We start from the raw sequence: 20876 nt of genomic DNA, 5'->3' as shown, positions 1-20876 counted from the left end.
ACACACACACATTCAGACACACACAGAAAAAATACATGAACAAGTTAATGAACAAGTGATTGAGAGATTAAATACATGAATGATCAGAAGAGATATGGAATGAGTAGAAAAGGAGGAGAGACTTTTAGTTGGGGGCTGTTCTTTATTCAGTTTGAAATATTGTGTTGTTATTTATATATTATTTTTAGTTTATGATTAGAGTTTTTAACCCATAGGATAACCCTTTTTGCTTCTATGTTAGAACCCTGTTGGGTTCCGTGTAGAACCTTCTGTAGAAAGGGTTCTACGTGGAACTCAAAAGGGTTCTACCTGCAACCAAAAAGAGTTCTTCAAAAGGGTCCTCCTGAGGTTTTAGAAAGCACCTTGTTTCTAAGAGTGTAGGATCTCTTCATTGATGGTATTTTAAAGTACGTTTTAAGTTGAACTTTTACTCTATGAACCATTTCACCTTGAGGGGGAAAGAAATATCCTGTACTGTAGTAAGCCAGAACTGTACTATTCAAAAACAGTGTATTGGTAGTCCTATAGGGATGTGAGTTAAGGGCGCAAAAATATCTTACATATCTACATTTATGGTGCTTGAGTATTTTATGCCGGTCTGGAATCTTGAATGAAACTCAGTTGTGTTGTTCCGGATGCTATATCATCAGTGCATGTTATTTTACTTAAGGTTCTTAATTGGTTTAATTGATTGGGGATTTCAGCATCTGGTCAGAAAACCAGTGTGTGGATCAGAAAACCAGTCATGTCACGACTTCCGCCGAGGTTGGCTCTCCTGCCCGTTCAGGCTGTGCTCGGCGGTCGTCGTCACCGTCCTATTAGCCACTACCGATCCCTTTTCGGTTATCTGTTGGTTTTGTCTGATTGTTTTCACCTGTGTGTTAGTTAATTAGTATCTGTATATAATGTAGGTTGTCCTGCCCTTGTTTTGTGCGGGATTGTTTGTTTTTGTCATTTTGTTTCGGCTGTCGGTGTTTTTGTGTTTTATTTCTCCGGTTTGTCTGTTATTTCCTGTTTTGGATATTTTCACCCTGTTTGTATTTTGGGTTGTCCGTGTTTATTTTTGTTCACCGGAGAATAAACCTCTATTTCACTATTTGCTCTCTGCGCCTGATTCCACCCACCTTGACTAGTCGTGACAAGTCAAGTATCTGGTGTGACTCATGCAGCGCAACACATCTCCTTCGCATAGAGTTGATTGTGGCCTGTGGATTGTTGTCCCACTCCTCTTCAATGGCTGCGCAAAGTTGTTGGATATTGGCAGGAACTGGAACACGCTTTCGTACACGTTGATCCAGAGCATTCCAAACATGCTTAATGGGTGACATGTCTGGTGAGTATGCAGACCACGGAAGAACTGGGACATTTTCAGGTTCCAGGAATTGTATACAGATGCTTGCGACATGGGGCAGTGCATTATCATGCTGAAACATGAGGTGAATGGCACGACAATGCAATTGCAATTGAGAAAATGCAATTGTGTTCATTGTCTGTAGCTTATGCCTGCCTATACCATGACCCCACTGCCCCCATGGGCCACTCTGTTCACAACTTTAGCATCAGCCAACCTTTCACACACACGATGCCATACATGCTGTCTGCCATCTGCCCGGTACAATTGAAACCGAGATTAATTCGCAAAGAGCACACTTTTCCAGCGTGCCAGTGGCCATCGAAGGTGAGCATTTGCCCACTAACGGCGGTTGCAATGCTGAACTGCAGTCAAGTCAAGACCCTGGTGAGGACAACGAGCACATAGATGAGCTTTCCTGAGACGGTTTCTGACAGTTTGTGCAGAAATTATTTCGGTTGTGCAAACCTACAGTTTCATCAGCTGTGTGGGTGGCTGGTCTCAGATGATTCCGCAGGTGAAAAAGCCAGATGTAGAGGTCCTGGGATGGCGTGGTTAAGGTGGTCTGTGATTGTGAGGCAGGTTGGACGTACTGCCAAGTTCTCTAAAATGGTAGAGAAATTAACATTAAATTCTCTGGCAACAGCTCTGGGTGGACGTTCCTGCAGTCAGCACGCCAAACATCTGTGGAATTGTGTTGTGTGACAAAACTGCACATTTTAAAGTGGCCTTTTATTGTCCCTGGCACAATGTGCACCTGTGTAATGATCATGCTGTTTAAACAGGTTCTTGATACGCCACACCTGTCAGGTGGATGGATTATCTTGGCTAAGGACAAATGCTGACTAACAGGAATGTAAACACGTGTACACAACATTTTAGAGAAATAAGCTTTGTGTGCATTTGGAAAATGTCTGGGATTTTTCTTTTTTTCAGCTCATGAAACATGGGACCAACACTTTACATGTTGCGTTTATACTTTTGTTCAGTATGTGACATTAGTAGGAGTTGGAAAATTATTTAATCTGAGGTTTAGCCAGCCAAGAGAGATTATCTTTATAGCATTCACTGTGGAAGCTCTTGCCTAACATGGACAGTTGGAAAAAGAGTCAGGCGCTAGGCTCTAAGGATGCCCCCTAAACTGTACATCCTTATCACTTGGGCTGCTCACCACGCAGCATCTGAGGAAAACACGACACGACAGGGCGATACACAAACACAGCACGGTGAATAGATAACATCCCCAAGCTGAGTCCAACCTACCTTATGAGGTTCATCAACCTTTTTCAGTCCCGCTTGAACTGAGACAAGGAATCATCCACTGTTCTTGGGATAGGCAGATTTGATTGAGTATTAGTTTAAGGGCGGAGTGGGATTGTAGTTTAAACAATCATCACAGTCACTACACTCCGGAATGTTACTATGTTACTGTTGTTCTATGTCCCCACACACTACACAGTCCGGAATGTTACTACGTTACTATAGTTCTATGTCCCCACACACGACACTCCGGAATGTTACTATGTTAATATAGTTCTATGTCCCCACACACGACACTCCGGAATGTTACTATGTTACTATAGTTCTATGTCCCCACACACGACACTCCGGAATGTTACTATGTTACTATAGTTCTATGTCCCCACACACACACGACACTCCGGAATGTTACTATGTTACTATAGTTCTATGTCCCCACACACACGACACTCCGGAATGTTCCCACGACAGAAGTAAGAGTGACGTGGAGTAACGAGGATAGGAGCGCAGTTCTTTTAGAAGATCAAAAGCTACTATGTTACTATAGTTCTATGTCCCCACACACGACACTCCGGAATGTTGCTACGTTACTATAGTTCAGCTGGCCGGTGTGTTTACGGACATATTCAATCAATTCCTATACCAGTCTGCTGTTCCCACATGCTTCAAGAGGGCCACCATTGTTCCTGTTCCCAAGAAAGCTAAGGTAACTGAGCTAAACGACTACCGCCCCGTAGCACTCACTTCCGTCATCATGAAGTGCTTTGAGAGACTAGTCAAGGACCATATCACCTCCATCCTACCTGACACCCTAGACCCACTCCAATTTGCTTACCGCCCAAATAGGTCCACAGACGATGCAATCTCAACCACACTGCACACTGCCCTAACCCATCTGGACAAGAGGAATACCTATGTGAGAATGCTGTTCATCGACTACAGCTCGGCATTCAACACCATAGTACCCTCCAAGCTCGTTATCAAGCTCGAGACCCTGGATCTCGACCCCGCCCTGTGCAACTGGGTACTGGAGCCAGAGGGAGATGGTTGCCATTCCTCCTACCTGTCGTTCTATGTGGCGAGAGCAATCAAAGAGTCCACATCTGAAAACCTGGGAGAGAATCACTTCCGCTCACCTTGGCATAAGGAAGCCAGGGCCCTAGAAGCCTCCCTACCAAAACTGAACGGTCAAAAACCCGAATCATCTCCTCTTTAAAAGTTCTGGAACTTGGAGCAATCTGACGGGCCACCCCCAGATGGTGAGGGTAGGCAACAACATCTCCTCCCCGCTGATCCTCAACACTGGGGCCCCACAAGGGTGCGTTCTGAGCTCTCTCCTGTACTCCCTGTTCACCCACGACTGCGTGGCCACGCACGCCTCCAACTCAATCATCAAGTTTGCGGATGACACAACATTGGTAGGCTTGATTACCAACAACGATGAGACGGCCTACAGGGAGGAGGTGAGGGCCCTCGGAGTGTGGTATCAGGAAAATAACCTCACTTCAGGAAACAGCAGAGGGAACACCCCCCTATCCACATCGATGGAACAGTAATGGAGAGGGTAGCAAGTTTTAAGTTCCTCGGCATACACATCACAGACAAACTGAATTGGTCCACTCACGCAGACAGCATCGTGAAGAAGGTGCAGCAGCGCCTCTTCAACCTCAGGAGGCTGAAGAAATCCGGCTTGTCACCAAAAGCACTCACAAACTTCTACAGATGCAACATACAGATGCAACATAGAGCATCCTGGCGGGCTGTATCACCACCTGGTACGGCAACTGCTCCGCCCTCAACCGTAAGGCTCTCCAGAGGGTAGTGAGGTCTGCACAATGCATCACCGGGGGCAAACTACCTGCCCTCCAGGACACCTACACCACCCGATGTTACAGGAAGGCCATAAAGATCATCAAGGACATCAACCACCCGAGCCACTGCCTGTTCACCCCGCTATCATCCAGAAGGCGAGGTCAGTACAGGTGCATCAAAGCTGGGACCGAGAGACTGAAAAACAGCTTCTATCTCAAGGCCATCAGACTGTTAAACAGCCACCACTAACATTGAGTGGCTGCTGCCAACACACTGACACTGACACTGACTCAACTCCAGCCACTTTAATATTGGGAATTGATGGGAAATGTAAATATATCACTAGCCACTTTAAACAATGCTACCTTATATAATGTTACTTACCCTACATTATTCATCTCATATGCATACGCATATACTGTACTCTATATCATCGACCGCATCCTTATGTAATACATGTATCACTAGCCACTTTAACTATGCCACTTTGTTTACAATGTAAACAAACTTTACATACTCATCTCATATGTATATACTGTACTCGATACCATCTACTGTATCTTGCCTATGCTGCTCTGTACCATCACTCATTCATATATCCTTATGTACATATTCTTTATCCCCTTACACTGTGTATAAGACAGTAGTTTTGGAATTGTTAGTTAGATTACTTGTTGGTTATCACTGCATTGTCGGAACTAGAAGCACAAGCATTTCGCTAACCTCACATTAACATCTGCTAACCATGTGTATGTGACAAATAAAATTTGATTTGATTTGATTTGTTCTATGTCCCCACACACTACACTCCGGAATGTTACTATGTTACTATAGTTCTATGTCCCCACACACACACGACACTCCGGAATGTTACTATGTTACTATAGTTCTATGTCCCCACACACTACACTCTGGAATGTTACTATGTTACTGTTGTTCTATAGTTCTATGTCCCCACACACTACACTCCGGAAGGTTACTATGTTACTGTTGTTCTATAGTTCTATGTCTCCACACACTACACTCTGGAATGTTACTATGTTACTGTAGTTCTATAGTTCTATGTCCCCACACACTACACTCCGGAATGTTACTACGTTACTGTAGTTCTATAGTTCTATGTCCCCACACACTACACTCCGGAATGTTACTACGTTACTGTAGTTCTATAGTTCTATGTCCCCACACACTACACTCTGGAATGTTACTATGTTACTGTTGTTCTATAGTTCTATGTCCCCACACACTACACTCTGGAATGTTACTATGTTACTGTTGTTCTATAGTTCTATGTCCCCACACACTACACTCCGGAATGTTACTACGTTACTGTAGTTCTATAGTTCTATGTCTCCACACACTACACTCCGGAATGTTACTATGTTACTGTAGTTCTATAGTTCTATGTCCCCACACACTATGTGTTTGTGGTGATAGCAGAATCAGCGTGTACTGTAGATGCATAAATATAGATACTGCATAGATGACAGCAGATACAAGGAGCATTGATGACAATGTTATTAGCTCTACGCCCCAGACACAATGTGGCTGTTCTGATGATATCATAAAGAGTGTGGATTAATTGCTGCGTAGATATAGATACTGTACATAGAATAGATGACAGCATGGATCTACATCGCTTTTTCTATCCAGGGAGAACCGTAACTTCCACTGATGCCATTGGGAGAAGTGGATTTAGGTGGAAACATTTGACTTAGGTGGAAGCTATGTGGGCCAGCCGCTATGTGGGCCAGATATTTGGTGTTGATACCAGGCTGCTCGTTAGGGCACACACCTGTCACCAGAGTTACGCGCATAATGACACTTTGCGTTTAATGACGCACATTTAACCCATGTGTCTCTGTGTGGCCATACCCTTAATCTGACCGGCAAATCATAGATGCATAAAGAATAGATTCATTAGAAATAGATAGCCTAGATGAGAACAATTTTCTATTCGTGAGTGAACGTCTATGGGTGTGGACTGGTATTGAACGGAAGGAGTACCCGTGTATCCATTGGGTTGGGTTGGATTCTCAGGAACATGAATCTGACTACCAGGGTAATCTGACTGTAGTTTAATTAAGGCGATGTATCACTACATCATGTGATGTGTCCCAAATTGAGACACAACCATGAGGTCAAGGTTGAGCCGTGCAAGTTTACATTTACATTTACATTTAAGTCATTTAGATAAGGAATAGCACCAGAAATGAAGACGCAAATGAAAGATATTTAAACACGTTTGATCTGATACACCAACACATTTTTCATTGCTCACTGACACAAACAGTTAACATGGACATATTTAGACTCATCCCTTTGTCCATATACTTCATTCTCCTGTTCACCATCATGGTCAGCTCCCCTCGTGACGGGGTTGAGCAGAATAGGCTATTCCCTCCTAGCTAGAAATAGCTGTCGTAAAAAGGACCATCAGATCAGAGTGTTGTTTTTGGTAGGTAACTCGCGCGCACACACACACACACACACACACACACACACACACACACACACACACACACACACACACACACACACACACACACACACACACACACACACACACACACACACACACACACACACACACACACACACACACACACACACACACACACACACACACTCCAGTGTGAGTTATTTATAGGTCATTTACACATTTCAGAGGGCCCTCAAGGTGGTGAAGGTACTTCACTGGTCCTATTTTGGCCCTTGATTGTAGTGGAAGGTCAACTTGTGATGGGGATGCACACTGTTCCATGGTAAGGGGAGGAACGTATAGGCACACACAGGGTGTGTCCCAATACTATCTCCTTTCTCCTGATGTGTGAGCCTCACCACTTATTTACAGTAGGTCTACATTGTGCCTGTTTTCAACGCTTTTTGCATCAACATTTTTATTGAACCAAATCAAAAGTGTTGGGGCGCTGCCCCACCTAATTGGAAAATGCTGTGGAAAATGCCTGCTCACCACACGTTTATCGCTGTTATGACGCTGATGATTTGTCACTATGTACGGTTTGTTAACGTTCCTCCCGTTGTGATGAGAGTAGGCATTCAGCGCCATCTAACGGTCGTGTTGGGGATAACAGTTGTTGACAACTGTAGCATTGTTACCCTCACCCTTTTCCTAACCTTTAACCTCATTCTCCTAACCTGCTACGTTAATTCGTCTTATTATAATAATGGGGGGGGGCTTATATTTTTCCTTTAACAAGTGTATGATGGAAGTGTGTTTATTGCGTATTCCAACTCCACCTGAGATACCTGCTGCAAGAAGTGGGGTCACGACGAGGGTCACCATTGTCCATCACCCCTGGAGCAATTGGTTTATTTCATTTATGAGTTATACAAATTAATTTGCTTCTTTATGTAAAAACAAATGTTTATTTTCTCTAACTCTGTTTTTCCACTTCCTGTTTATTAACAGCGTGCTGTGCAAGTGAATGGATTAGTTTCATCTTTGATTAAAGGGGCAATATACAAATCAAACAATAACAAAGCGGTTGCCCCTGATTTGGTAGCTGAGGGATGTGGCTGGAGAAATGGAACCACTTTCAAATTCAAAGACAGAGCTCTGGACGCAAGTATTAGATCAAAATTACAATTTTAACTGTGTTTTGAATGTTTAAAAGTCTACAAGCGTATGCAGCAATCGCAGATTGCCCCTTTGATTAAGGGTACAAAGGGCGAGATGAGTTCTGCTCCTTACAATTGTATCTTTAGCTCTGAGTTTAACAGTATTAGCACACCTTCTAAAGATGTTTTCCAGTAACAAAAACACATTTAGTCAAGGCTTCTATTATAGTGTGCTGTGTATCGTCTCCAGGAGCGCTCATGGCGGTTGTACAAAAATCAGGTTATGAAATAGAACAATTCAATATTGAAAAAAGTAATAGGCTGGATAACTTCCATAACTTGGTTTTAAGACAAATGACCAACGTTCTTGTTCTTGTCATTTGTGAAGAAATCTGGCATATACAAAATCAGGCCTACCATTTCTTTTGCTTCCATTTTATTCTAGTAAACCTACAGTTAAACTCAAAGCTATACATAGCCTACACCAGGGTATCCCCAACGTGGTCCTGGAGCCCCCCCTAGCACCACACAGCTGATTCAAATCACCAACTCATCATAAAACGTTGACGATTTGAATCAGCTGTGTAGCGTTAGGGACCGATGTTTGGGAAACCCTGGCCCACACCACCAGTGTTAAACGGGCCTACCATACCTGGTCGGTATGTCGTCTACCATAGAAACCCTACAATCATAAACACATCTTGCATGAATTGAGCTGCATACAGAATTGCAATCTTTCCGAGCAGCTGTAGGCTGTGTTATTCCACCAGACCTCCTTTTTTATGAGTTATATAAAATAGTAAAAGCACTGGCACATCTGAGTTGTGTTGTTGCAGGTGCTTGGGAATAATTATCTGATATCTAATATCTTAGAAGAAGAAAAAAGACCCGCACACTGAGCGAGCAGGCCGTCAAGCACTGACGAAGCCTTTAGGCATCCAGGTTGAAAAGTAAACTAAAGTGATATCATACGAGCAAGAGCAGTGTGCGGGGGCTTTCTTTTCTCCTCATTCTATAAGCACAAGTACACTCACCTTGGTCATGTTTAGACATCTAGTTTGTATGTACTACCTGCTACAAATCTGATTTATATTCAGACGGTCTGCTTCACTTCTGAGTAGCCTCAGCACTTCTACGGCACAGTGAGAATGGCCACCAGGTGGCCTTAGTGTAACATGGAAACAGCTGGAGAGGCTCCATCACCAGCAGCATCTTCTGTGCAGGTGATACGTCTGTTCAGGACAAGTCGTGTAAGGAAATTTAGGTTTTTCTGACGTTTTTGAGGAACATACAGTTGAGTGTTGCTAAAGATGGAATATAAGAATTTGTCAACTGACCCCAATCGGACAGACTTGACCCGCCCTACATTTTGTATAAAGTTATAATCCATAATATTTTAAAGTAACTTGTGGTGTTGACATTTAGTCAAAAAAAAAAAAAATCTAACAGATGCATAATTTTATATGGCTGTAGGATGCAAGCTTTGACGTCTATAATGATACATTTTCGGAATGGTCTCGTTTGCAGGAATGCGCTACAGTGTAGCAGACAGAGGAGGTTAAATGCCATGCAGGTTGCACGGAGCCGGTAGAGCACAATAGGTAGTAGGGAACTGCTGCAGGATCATTCAAATTGCGACTGTGGTGAGTAGCCTACATATATCTATGGTATGCATGTCTATTCGTACGTATAGGACATAGAGTTGAGTTTTGCATGGGATAAACTAGTGAAATGATATAGGCCTATGCAGAACGCATGTGGGCGTTGTTTCTTCGTGTCCACTTGACTAGACTACTTACTGAACGCCATAGCAGGCTCCGATTACAGTCAGGTCAATGGGAAGCACAGTCCTAATCCCCTAGTCAGAACAACTGACCTATGTCATAATACTCTGCCATGGTCATTTTAATACATGTTTTATTCACGTTTTTGTGAATTAGATATAGGCCTAGTCGTATGATTCATGGTCCATCTATTCAGATTGTGATAAAGACTGGACCGTTTGCCATTTTGTTTTGCCGTGAGTAAATGTATAGCGTAACTATTTACAGTAGGTCTATAACTTATAATGACACAAGTTATTGGTTTGCTGGATGAGGTTTGCCAAATTTATGCACATTCACGTAAAGCAGAGGAAAGTCAGAACCGACTTCCTGCCAAATTGTGACTCTGTGGTTCCGCATTGATATATTTTAAATCTCTACACCATCTGGCTTGGTTTAGAATAAGTGTTAGGATCAGTTTAGGCATATCACTTTAGTTTGTCGTCAGTGAAGGAGGCGTTCTCTTCGTGTGGTCAATTGCTTTAATTCAAAACGCTTGAATCAAAGATCAGAGCACTTTGAGGAGTGGCGTGCTGTGGTCCTGAATGAAATTAATTTATTCTCAATTTATCCAGCTTCCACGAGTTTCAGGTAAATGCACTTTAAAATGTTAACTCGGTTATGTAATTTAATAGTCGTAGCATATTCGTTTACATCTAGTAAGAATGTTAACCTGTGTGTGTGATTTTGATGAACGTTCACCGCGCGTCAGACAGTAACAGCCTATTATCTGGCAAACCGTGGTGGCAGGCGGTGGCACGCATTCGAAGTTGCCTCTGCAACGTGGTGCAGCAATGTAAATTGTATCCTCCGTCAATGAGTGTGTATGATACTGTAATGTGTTTTTTAAACGTCTTCACGTGGTGGTGGGTACAATATGTAATCATGGCAACCAGACAATCAATGTAGGTTTGCCTACTGTAGTTCGACTAGGGAAAGTAAAATAAGTGCTACTCTTTTCAAAAATGCTAAATATGTTGACGTGTTATTGCATTAAACTACCCTTTGTTTGCGGAAAGCGTGAAAGTTGTATGGTATGCATGCAAAAACTCTCGTGGTGAAGAGGAGAATATTGGTGATTTCAAGACAACTGGGAACTAGCAAAAGAACCAGGTCAGATCATGACGTCAGTGATCTTCGGGTCGGAAAGGCTCTAGAAACATGCCCGAGTTTCCGACTTGGAATTCTGAGTTGGGCGACTGTTAAATGTTTTTTTTGAGCTCGTTTGTTTTCCGAGTTCCCAGTTGTCTTGAACGCACTGAAGTCGGAAGTCCAGAATTTCCAAGTTCCCAGTTTTCAACGCGGCATGTGGTGCGAGACAGTGTGATGATCAGGGCTTTGCCCCTACATTGATTTTGTAGTATTGAAAAGGCTCAATTTAATTATATCATATAGCATTCATTCTTCCATGTCACAGTTGTCTGAGTTCCCTTGATTATCTTCCAGACAGAAAATAATGGTCTGCAGTTTCCCCTCTGTCTTCATATCTCTCTGTATCTCCAACTAAGAGTCTGGCTGGGAGATAAAACCCTTTGATATCCGCTGACACTATACAGTCCCAGTACTTTATCAAAGTGGTGCAAATCACTGTCACTCTCTACGTGGAATGTAAATGTCTTGGTGTAATGGTATGTAATTACACTCTAACTACACTGGTAACTAATTTGAAACACAATCCAGACAGTGAGCTACTACAGTATCAAAAAGGAACCCATATGCAGACCACACACACACCCCAGTAGTATGACTAGACAAGATAAATATGTGTTTAATCATAGATTGTTGCAGAGTTGGTTTTAACCTATAGTATGGTGTTCAGTGCTGAATCACTCATATCTTCCAGACCCCTTGAAGGCCTTGTGGTTTCACACCTCTCCCCCATGTAGTCTACTATGTCTGGATAGATCAAAGACACAAGGGATACAGGTACACACACACACACACCTCCCTGACTATCCAGATCACCTCAGCACTCATATTTCTCAACTTATAATCACCCTCTAAGGATCTCCATTTCAACACCAGGACCAGAGAGCAGACTCCCCGGAGTTAAAAGGTCCAGCCAAGATAAATATGATAATCGGTTCTGAAAAGGGTGTAACTCTGAATCTGAGATGCTTGATTTTTCACCACAGTCGTTTTGGTGTGTTCTGTTCAGTAGATGGACCTGAAATCCAAATCCAGACTAGGCCTTCACCCTGTCCAAAGGAACAGTATACTGCTAGTGCGTTCTTGCTTTTGGCACGGTAGTGTCACTTCCTCTATCACTCCAACCTGATGATCTCTCTGCTCTCTCACTCTTTCTCTCGCTCTTTCTCTCCCACCTCTCTCTCTCCTTGCCTCTGTTTGTTTATTTTCCAAATGAATGGCTTTACAGTCACCCCAAGGCACTAGCTGGCCAGCCAATACTAAGGTCTGAGTAGGCAGGAAGTACAGTGTCCACCATGGTCCATTTGACCTAGTGACGCGTAGAGGAATAAGGCCTATTAACCATTTTGACTTTTGCAGGCGACTCCCAACAACACAACTTCAGTGACGGCTAAGTGGCTACAATCAGTGCAGGACACTGTTTGTAGTGCCAGATGTCGGTCCCACTAGTACACTAAGCCTTGTTCAACTGTTAGCAGCATTGTGTTGTATGAAGTCACACCTGAAATACGTCTGTGTACTGAGGAAGGCTTGAAGGAGTTAGTGTTTGTTTTGGTGAATACGTAGCTTCTCGATAGGCTCAACTCTATATAAAAGAGCAGCTAGGGCTTGTTGTAACATGCACAATCAACGTGGTGTGTGTGTTCCAGCCCGTGAGTGAGTGCATGTGTGTGGAACTATGCCTGTAAATGTGTGTTTGGTGGATGGGTGTGTGTGTGTGGAACTATGCCTGTAAATGTGTGTTTGGTGGTGGATGGGTGTGTGTGTGTGGAACTATGCCTGTAAATGTGTGTTTGGTGGTGGATGGGTGTGTGTGTGTGGAACTATGCCTGTAAATGTGTGTTTGGTGGTGGATGGGTGTGTGTGTGTGGAACTATGCCTGTAAATGTGTGTTTGGTGGTGGATGGGTGTGTGTGTGTGAACTATGCCTGTAAATGTGTGTTTGGTGGTGGATGGGTGTGTGTGTGTGGAACTATGCCTGTAAATGTGTGTTTGGTGGTGGATGGGTGTGTGTGTGTGGAACTATGCCTGTAAATGTGTGTTTGGTGGTGGATGGGTGTGTGTGTGTGTGTGTGTGTGTGTGTGTGTGGGCATGTGACTTTTACTTGTTTTTGGTGTGTTCGTTCAGGCTTGCCTCTGTATGTGTGTGTATCTGGTTTGGGAGAGCGAGCGGGAGCATTAAACCATTTAGAAGCATCAACTCCTTTTATTTGAACCCGACCAAAAGACAAACATGACATCACCGTTACATCACTTCTTCTCTCAGAGGCTGATCAAAAACATGTGGCTTTCTCTCTCTCTATATATCCTATCTCTCTATATCTCTTTCTCTCTATATATATCTTTTTCTCTCTCTAATATATCTTATCTCTCTATATATCTCGTTCTCTCTATATATCTTTTCCCCTCTCTAATATATATATATATATATCTTTCTCTCTCTTCATCTGTAATACATTTGACTGTTTTCTATATATCCGTGTAGTAGTTGGTTCTGGGTCGGGTCTGAATGAAGATGCTCCTATGGACGTGTTCAGAACCCCGTCTCAGTGTCTCTAAGCTTGTTTGTAATGCCCAGGAAACCAGATGAACGCCATTTAGAAATGACTTATGTCAAAGTAATGTGAGAACAATTACACATTGTTTACATTTTAAAATCTCTGTATACGATATTCTCAGCATAGATAAATGGATCTTACTGTCTGGCTGTGTGGGATGAATGTTTGTAGCTTTGTTGGGTAACCAAACTCAGTGTTCCCAGTTGTCCTGGTGGGCTGGGTTATAATAACCTCATTATACATATGTGGGTGATGTGATGTGCTGAATGGAGTCGTGGTTCCGGCTCTTGGACTTCAGCTGAGTTTTGTTCTGCCAGGGGAAGTGTGTGTGTGTGTGTGCGTGTGTGCGTCTGCGTTCCAGACTAGAGTTGAGATTCCTGAGCGGTGAAAAGGCGTTTGCATAGATATTGGAGTTCCTTCGCCATAGTTACGGGGTCAAGCAAGCCACGACCATGGGAAGAGAGGAGTGCCAAGTTTGGGCAAAATGAACGGGCTGTGATCTCCATGCCAGACGTCTCTCATTAAAATGATTCAAGATCTGGTCTTTGAGCTTCACAAATCCTTAGTTGCTTCCCAAATGGCACCCAATTCCCTATTGGCCCTGGTCAAAAGTAGTGCACTAGTATCTACCCCCTACACTGTCTGTACCCTCGTTCATCTACCCCCTACGCTGTCTGTACTAGAGGTCGACCGAACAATCGTAGTGACCGATTAATTAGGGCCGATTTCAAGTTCTCATAACAACCGGTAATCGTTTTTTATATTTTACACCTGTATTTAACTAGGCAAGGCAGTTAAGAACATATTCTTATTTTCAATGACAACCCACCGTTCCTAGGCTAACTACCTTGTTCAGGGGCAGAACAACAGATTTTTACCTTGTCAGCTCAAGGATTCGTTTTTGCAACCTTCCGATTACTAGTCCAACACTCTAACCACCTGCCTTACATTGCACTCCATGGAGGAGCCTGCATGGCAGGCTGACTACCTGTTACGCGAGGGCAGCAAGAAGCCAAGGTAAGTTGCTAGCTAGCATTAAACATATCTTATAAAAAACAATCAATCTTAACATAATCACTAGTTAACTACACATGGTTGAAAAAATGAAAGTTTGTGGCCTGTGATCATTTTTTGCACAGCCACAATCACACTCCCAAGGTCAGAGCCCCAGCTCTATGGTGCTGCCTACTGAACTCAATGGTATGCGCTCCTTGCTGTCCCATTCCCTTGTATTAAATACACTAGTCCATTCACTAGGCCTACATAGTGCTCTATGGACCCTGGTCCAACGTAGTGCAGTACTGCACTACATGGGGAATAGGGTGCATTAGTGACTCAAGCCCACCCTCCAGCCTGTGGAGTGGTATTCAGATAGGCCCCAGCATCATGGACCCACATCACTCTGACGTGTTCCTGCGAATATCCAGAAACTTCGCACAGCCATTGAAGAGGAGTGGGACAACAACCACAGGCCACAATCAGACTGATCGACTCTGTGTGAAGGAGATGTGTTGCGCTGCATGAGGCAAATGGTGGTCACACCAGATACTGACTGGTTTTCTGATCCCACGTCTCTACCATTGTTTTGAAGGTATCTGTGACCAACAAATCCATAGATTATGGGTTAATGAATTCCTCTTAATTGACTGATTTTCTTACATGAACTGTAACTCAGAGAATGGCTGTCGTTTTAGTTTCCTAACTAGAGGTCGACCGATTATGATTTTTCAATGCCGATACTGAACGCAAGAAGTGACACAATTTCAGGCACTGCATTGATTATATGCAACGAAGGACAAGCTAGATAAACTGGTAATATCATCAACCATGTGTAGTTTGATTGTTTTTTGTAAGATAAGTTCAATGCTAGCTAGCTTCTTACCATGGCTCCTTGCTGCTTGCACTCGTGTAACAGGTGGTCAGCCTGCCACGCAGCCTCCTCATGGATTGCAATATAATCGGCGTCCAAAAATTCTGATTACCAATTGTTATGAAAACTTGAAATCGGCCCTCAACCTTAACTCCTAACCAATTGTGCTATTGTGTGTTTTTTTGCGTTATTTGTAACTTATTTTGTAAATAATGTTTCTGCCGCCGTCTCTCATGACCGAAAAGAGATTCTAGAAATCAGGACAGCGATTACTCACCTCCTGTTTTTCTTTAACGAGTCAGAGGAGAAGGATTTACTCCAGACACCCGACAAGGCCCACATCCCCGTCATTCACAGGAGAAAGAGACTGAGATATCGAGGACGAAGGTCGGGGTGCCTCGTAAGGATCCGGCGGCAAGTGGTAATTTGCCTTTACCATCGATCCTATTAGCCAACGTACAATCATTGGATAATAAAATAGACCAACTACAAGCACGTATATCTGTCCAACGGGACATTAAAAACTGTAATATCATATGTTTCACCGAGTTGTGGCTGAACGACGACATGAATAACATACAGCTGGTGGGTTATACACTGTATCAGCAGGATAGAACCGTAGCCTCTGGTAAAACAAGGGGTGTCGGTCTATGTATATTTGTAAACAGCTGGTGCACAATATCTAAGGAAGTCTCAAGATTTGACTCTACCTCAGCTGAGCATCTCATAATAAGCTGTAGACCACACTATTTATCAAGAGTTTTCATCTATATTCTAATAGCTGTCTATTTACCATCACAAACAGATGCAGCCATAAGCAAAAAGGAAAACTCTCATCCAGAGGCCACGCTCCTAGTGGCCGGGGACTTTAATACAGGGAAAAAATAAATCAGTTTTACCTAATTTCTACCAGCATGTTAAATAAACCAGAGGGGAAAAAACTGTAGACCACCTTTACTGCACACAAAGAGACCCATACAAAGCTCTCCCTCGCCCTCCATTTGGCAAATCTGACAATAATTCTATCCTGATTCCCGCTTACAAGCAAAAACTAAAGCATCCTGACTCGTTGCATCACTGCCTGGTGCGGCAACTGTTTGGCCTCCAACCGCAAGGCACTACAGAGGGTAGTGCGTACAGCCCAGTACATCGCCGGAGCCAAGCTTCCTGTCATCCAGGACTGTGTCAGAGGAAGGCCTTAAAATTGTCAAAAGACCCCAGCCACCCTAGTCATAGACTGTTCACTCTGCTACCGCATGGCAAGCCATACCTGAGCACCAAGTCTAGGTCCAAAAGGCACCTCAACAGCTTCTACCCCCAATCCATATGACTCCTGAACAGCTAATCAAATGGCTACCCAGACTATTTGCATTGCCCCCCCCCCCTTTACGCTGCTGCTATTCTCTGTTTATAATCTATGCATAGTCACTTTAACTCTACCTACATGTACATATTACCTCGACTAACCGGTACCCCCTGTATATAGCCTCCACATTGACTCTGTACCGGTACACCCTGTATATAGCCTCCACATTGACTCTGTACCGGTACACCCTGTATATAGCCTCCACATTGACTCTGTACCGGTACACCCTGTATATAGCCTCCACATTGACTCTGTACCGGTACACCCTGTATATAGCCTCCACATTGACTCTGTACCGGTACACCCTGTATATAGCCTCCACATTGACTCTGTACCGGTACACCCTGTATATAGCCTCCACATTGACTCTGTACCGGTACACCCTGTATATAGCCTCCACATTGACTCTGTACCGGTACACCCTGTATATAGCCTCCACATTGACTCTGTACCGGTACACCCTGTATATAGCCTCCACATTGACTCTGTACCGGTACACCCTGTATATAGCCTCCACATTGACTCTGTACCGGTACACCCTGTATATAGCCTCCACATTGACTCTGTACCGGTACACCCTGTATATAGCCTCCACATTGACTCTGTACCGGTACCCCCTGTATATAGCCTCCACATTGACTCTGTACCGGTACACCCTGTATATAGCCTCCACATTGACTCTGTACCGGTACCCCCCTGTATATAGCCTCACTATTATTATTTTCTGCTGCTCTTTAAATATTTGTTACTTTTATTTCTTTTTTTTTTTACTTAACCAACAATGCAGTTAAGAAAAATATGTGTTAAGGACTTATAAGTAAGCATTTTACATGTTGTATTCGGTGCATGTGACAAATATAATTTGATTTAATTTGAAATTGTTACATGTTGTGTTTTATATTGTTGTTCAGTATTAGATGACTGGAAAGTCAGAACATGTAGTAGTAGGTATGTAAATCAGTGGGATTTGTGGAAGTTTTCTTTGTGGTAGGGGTTTGGTTAGGTTGTCTTGGGGTTAGGTAATTGGTATCTGGCTGGCTTTAGGATAGTAGAGAGGGAGTGTGGTTTGGGGTCAGAGCGAGTCGACTTCTTCTGATGGAAAGAGAGTCAGAGATCCACGTTCTATTATCATTAGGCCTTGTTTTCCTTGGCTCGTTGCTGACACATCACATTGTCCAACATAATCTAGTAGCGTATTGCTATAGCTTCAATCATAGCTGTCCTGTAGAGATTGATGGCTTCCTTCAGGGGAGTGTGGGGGGGGGGGTGTATATTGTGTCGACAAAATCACAATATTATTTTTGCGCTTGTTTTCCTTAATAATAATAATAATATATGCCATTTAGCAGACACTTTTATCCAAAGCGACTTACAGTCATGTGTGCATACATTCTACGTATGGGTGGTCCCGGGGATCGAACCCACTACCCTGGCGTTACAAGCGCCATGCTCTACCAACTGAGCTACAGAAGGATTTTTGAATAGTGAGACGGTTTGTTTTCAGCCCTTATATTTCCACGACTGATCAACTAGTTTTCTCAAGTTGCAAACATATAGTGAGCATCCCAACGCAATAAAATCACAGTAACGAATCACAATACACAGAATCACAATATATTTCTTTTCGGCACTTAAGTATCGTGACAATATCGTATCGTGAGGTCCCTGGCAAACCCCAGCCCTAGTGTACATATGTACGTGCAATCGGTGGTGTGTGTGTTCGTACGTGAGTTTGTGTTCATATGTGAGTTTGTGTGTGTGTGTGTGTGTGTGTGTGTGTCCCTCCACAGGCACAGGAAACATGCATTATCATCTCTGTTACCAAACGTTTATATTTACCACATCAGCTGCTGTTCTACCAGACACACCCAGACTATAGTTCCTGTTTGTGGGGTAAACCATCAGCAACATCCTCTGGTCACATCACACACCCAGTGACAAATCACTACTGGCAGGATTCACCACAAAATATTGCATTGTGTGTGTGTGTGTGTTCTGCTGTCACTTTTCTTCTAGTGTCCAAATTATGCCCGAGACAATTTATTCCATGGAGAAAAGGAAAACACGAAGCAGACGAAACACTTTGTTCCTTCAAAAGTAAATACATGTGACTCTGGATGACATGGCGATGTTTGTTTTCAACAGTAGGACTGTTTTTATCCTAAAGTAGTTCAATCTGTTTCCTTGCTACGATACTAACGAGTATCGCGATACCGGTATCGTCCCGGCCCTAATACGAATGGATGATACGCTTACCAACTGTACTGTTGTTATAGCTAGACATCATGTCATGATTTAGTAAGTCAGGCTCTGTTCTGGTCAGGTCCATTGTGTGGGTTGAGGGTTCAGAAGGAAGAAGACTGTCGGCCCTCGTGATAGGTCATATTTAAAGCAACGTGATCATAGGTCAGATGGCTGTATAGAGGGGAGGGTGACAGTGTGGCGTTGACTACGTAAGTACCGTACTGTACTCACTGTTCTGTATGGCGACATGAGATCCCTGAACAACATGGGCCCATCAGTGTTAATCCAAGGATCGTCTATTGCTTCCACAGCCTGAATTCTAATAGAATGTGTCTGTGTGTGCGTGTGTCTATGACGTGTGTGTGTGTGTGTGTGTGTGTGTGTGTGTGTTTTCACCTCATTGTGTTGTAATAGTAGACCCAGACCCCCACAGTTCAGGTTCTCTCTCTTTCCTGCTAACATGAGGCAGCCTAACTGTTCACTGCTATATTCTAAACACACCTAGACTCACTTCCATTGTCCTTACACTGTTTATATACATCACCATTGTGTTCTATGGCAGTTTAATGCATGTAGGTCAGTGTTACTGTATTTAAAGTGAGGCTATGTTTGGCCTAATATGGAGTCTGTAGGCCCCTAGGGCCTATATCCAGGGCAGATTAGTGAACCCACTAAGTACTGTAGAATCTCCATTGAAGTCCCTAGAGGTCTAGGTGTAGAGGTATCTGGTACTGTAGTTCTAGATGGATATCTTTGGACTTTGTTGTTGTTTTGTGGTGTGCTTGTTTTGAACCAAGCCAATGATGCGTTTCATTGGTGACACATCTTGCATTCTGCTCTGTTCCCCCGAGGGCATGGCAGCCCTTTGTGTGTCACTGAGTCGTCTCTGTGTGTGTCGGCGCAGATGAGTGCATGTCATCTCTTCTGATGTAAAATGGGGACACCGATTGTGACAATCCATCTGTCTCTATCACTCCATGTCCTGTTCAGTGTCCATGTCCAATCACTGTAATCGCCCCTGAACCCTGCCGAGACAACATGGGACAGGCCGTTCGAATTAGATAGCAGGAGCACCCTGAGTTGTGTGTTTGTGTCAGTTGATGGTTGCTATGGAGGGTTCTTGCGTAATATCCTGTTGGTAACACGTTTGTTGTGTTCCTTTCTTTCCTGTTGGTGATGGACTGATGGGGACACTCCTACTTTTAACTTTATTTAGTGGTTTGTTTGTCGTCGTGACGGAGCAGCAAACAGGCTTCTGTCTAACAGAAAGTCGGGTGCCAACTTGTCTCCTTTATCTTATCACCACGTGTCTGGATTGTAATGGACGACCTCTTTCTCACAGAGAAACAGAGCTTTGACGTGTTCGTTCCTAGTGGGATTGTAACAACACTGGTGGAAGAGGATATTTCAATCAATGGTGTGTTTGCACAGCATCTCGTCCAGTAGGACCAGGGTATTCACATCTTACCACAGGAGGTTGGTGGCACCTTAACTGGGGAGGACGGGCTCATGGTAACGACTGGAGAGCAATAGGTGGAATGGCATCACACACTTTTTCCTTGTGTTTGATGTCATTCGCTCCATTCCAGCCATTATTATGAGCCGTCCTCCCCTCAGCAGCCTCCACTGGATCTGACCCTACGAGGTGCGGAGCCTGCCGGGTTTCTGTTCTACCTGATCATTCATTGACCCACCTGGTGTCCCATGTCTAAATCAGTCCCTGAGGTCAAATCAGTCCCTGATCAGGGGAATCACCCGCCTGGTGTCCCAGGTCTAAATCAGTCCCTGATCAGAGGGGAATCACCCGCCTGGTGTCCCAGGTCTAAATCAGTCCCTGACCAGAGGGGAATCACCCGCCTGG

The 20876-nt window shown here is 43.7% G+C and overlaps 1 long non-coding RNA gene across 1 annotated transcript in view; it reads left to right on the top strand.

The window, feature by feature from the left end:
* The first annotated feature begins 10157 nt into the window (after positions 1-10157).
* The window catches only part of LOC124015072, a 59369-nt gene continuing 48650 nt past the window's right edge, over positions 10158-20876 (top strand). The window contains exons 1-2 of the long non-coding RNA XR_006835078.1: positions 10158-10419; positions 11672-11754. This is a non-coding gene — a long non-coding RNA (uncharacterized LOC124015072). The remainder of the gene's footprint in view (positions 10420-11671; positions 11755-20876) is intronic.

Source organism: Oncorhynchus gorbuscha, linkage group LG26, assembly GCF_021184085.1.
Source record: "Oncorhynchus gorbuscha isolate QuinsamMale2020 ecotype Even-year linkage group LG26, OgorEven_v1.0, whole genome shotgun sequence".
Taxonomy (NCBI): Eukaryota; Metazoa; Chordata; class Actinopteri; order Salmoniformes; family Salmonidae; genus Oncorhynchus; species Oncorhynchus gorbuscha.
Note: the sequence above shows the minus strand (reverse complement) of the source record. Positions and strands in the feature narration are given on the sequence as shown.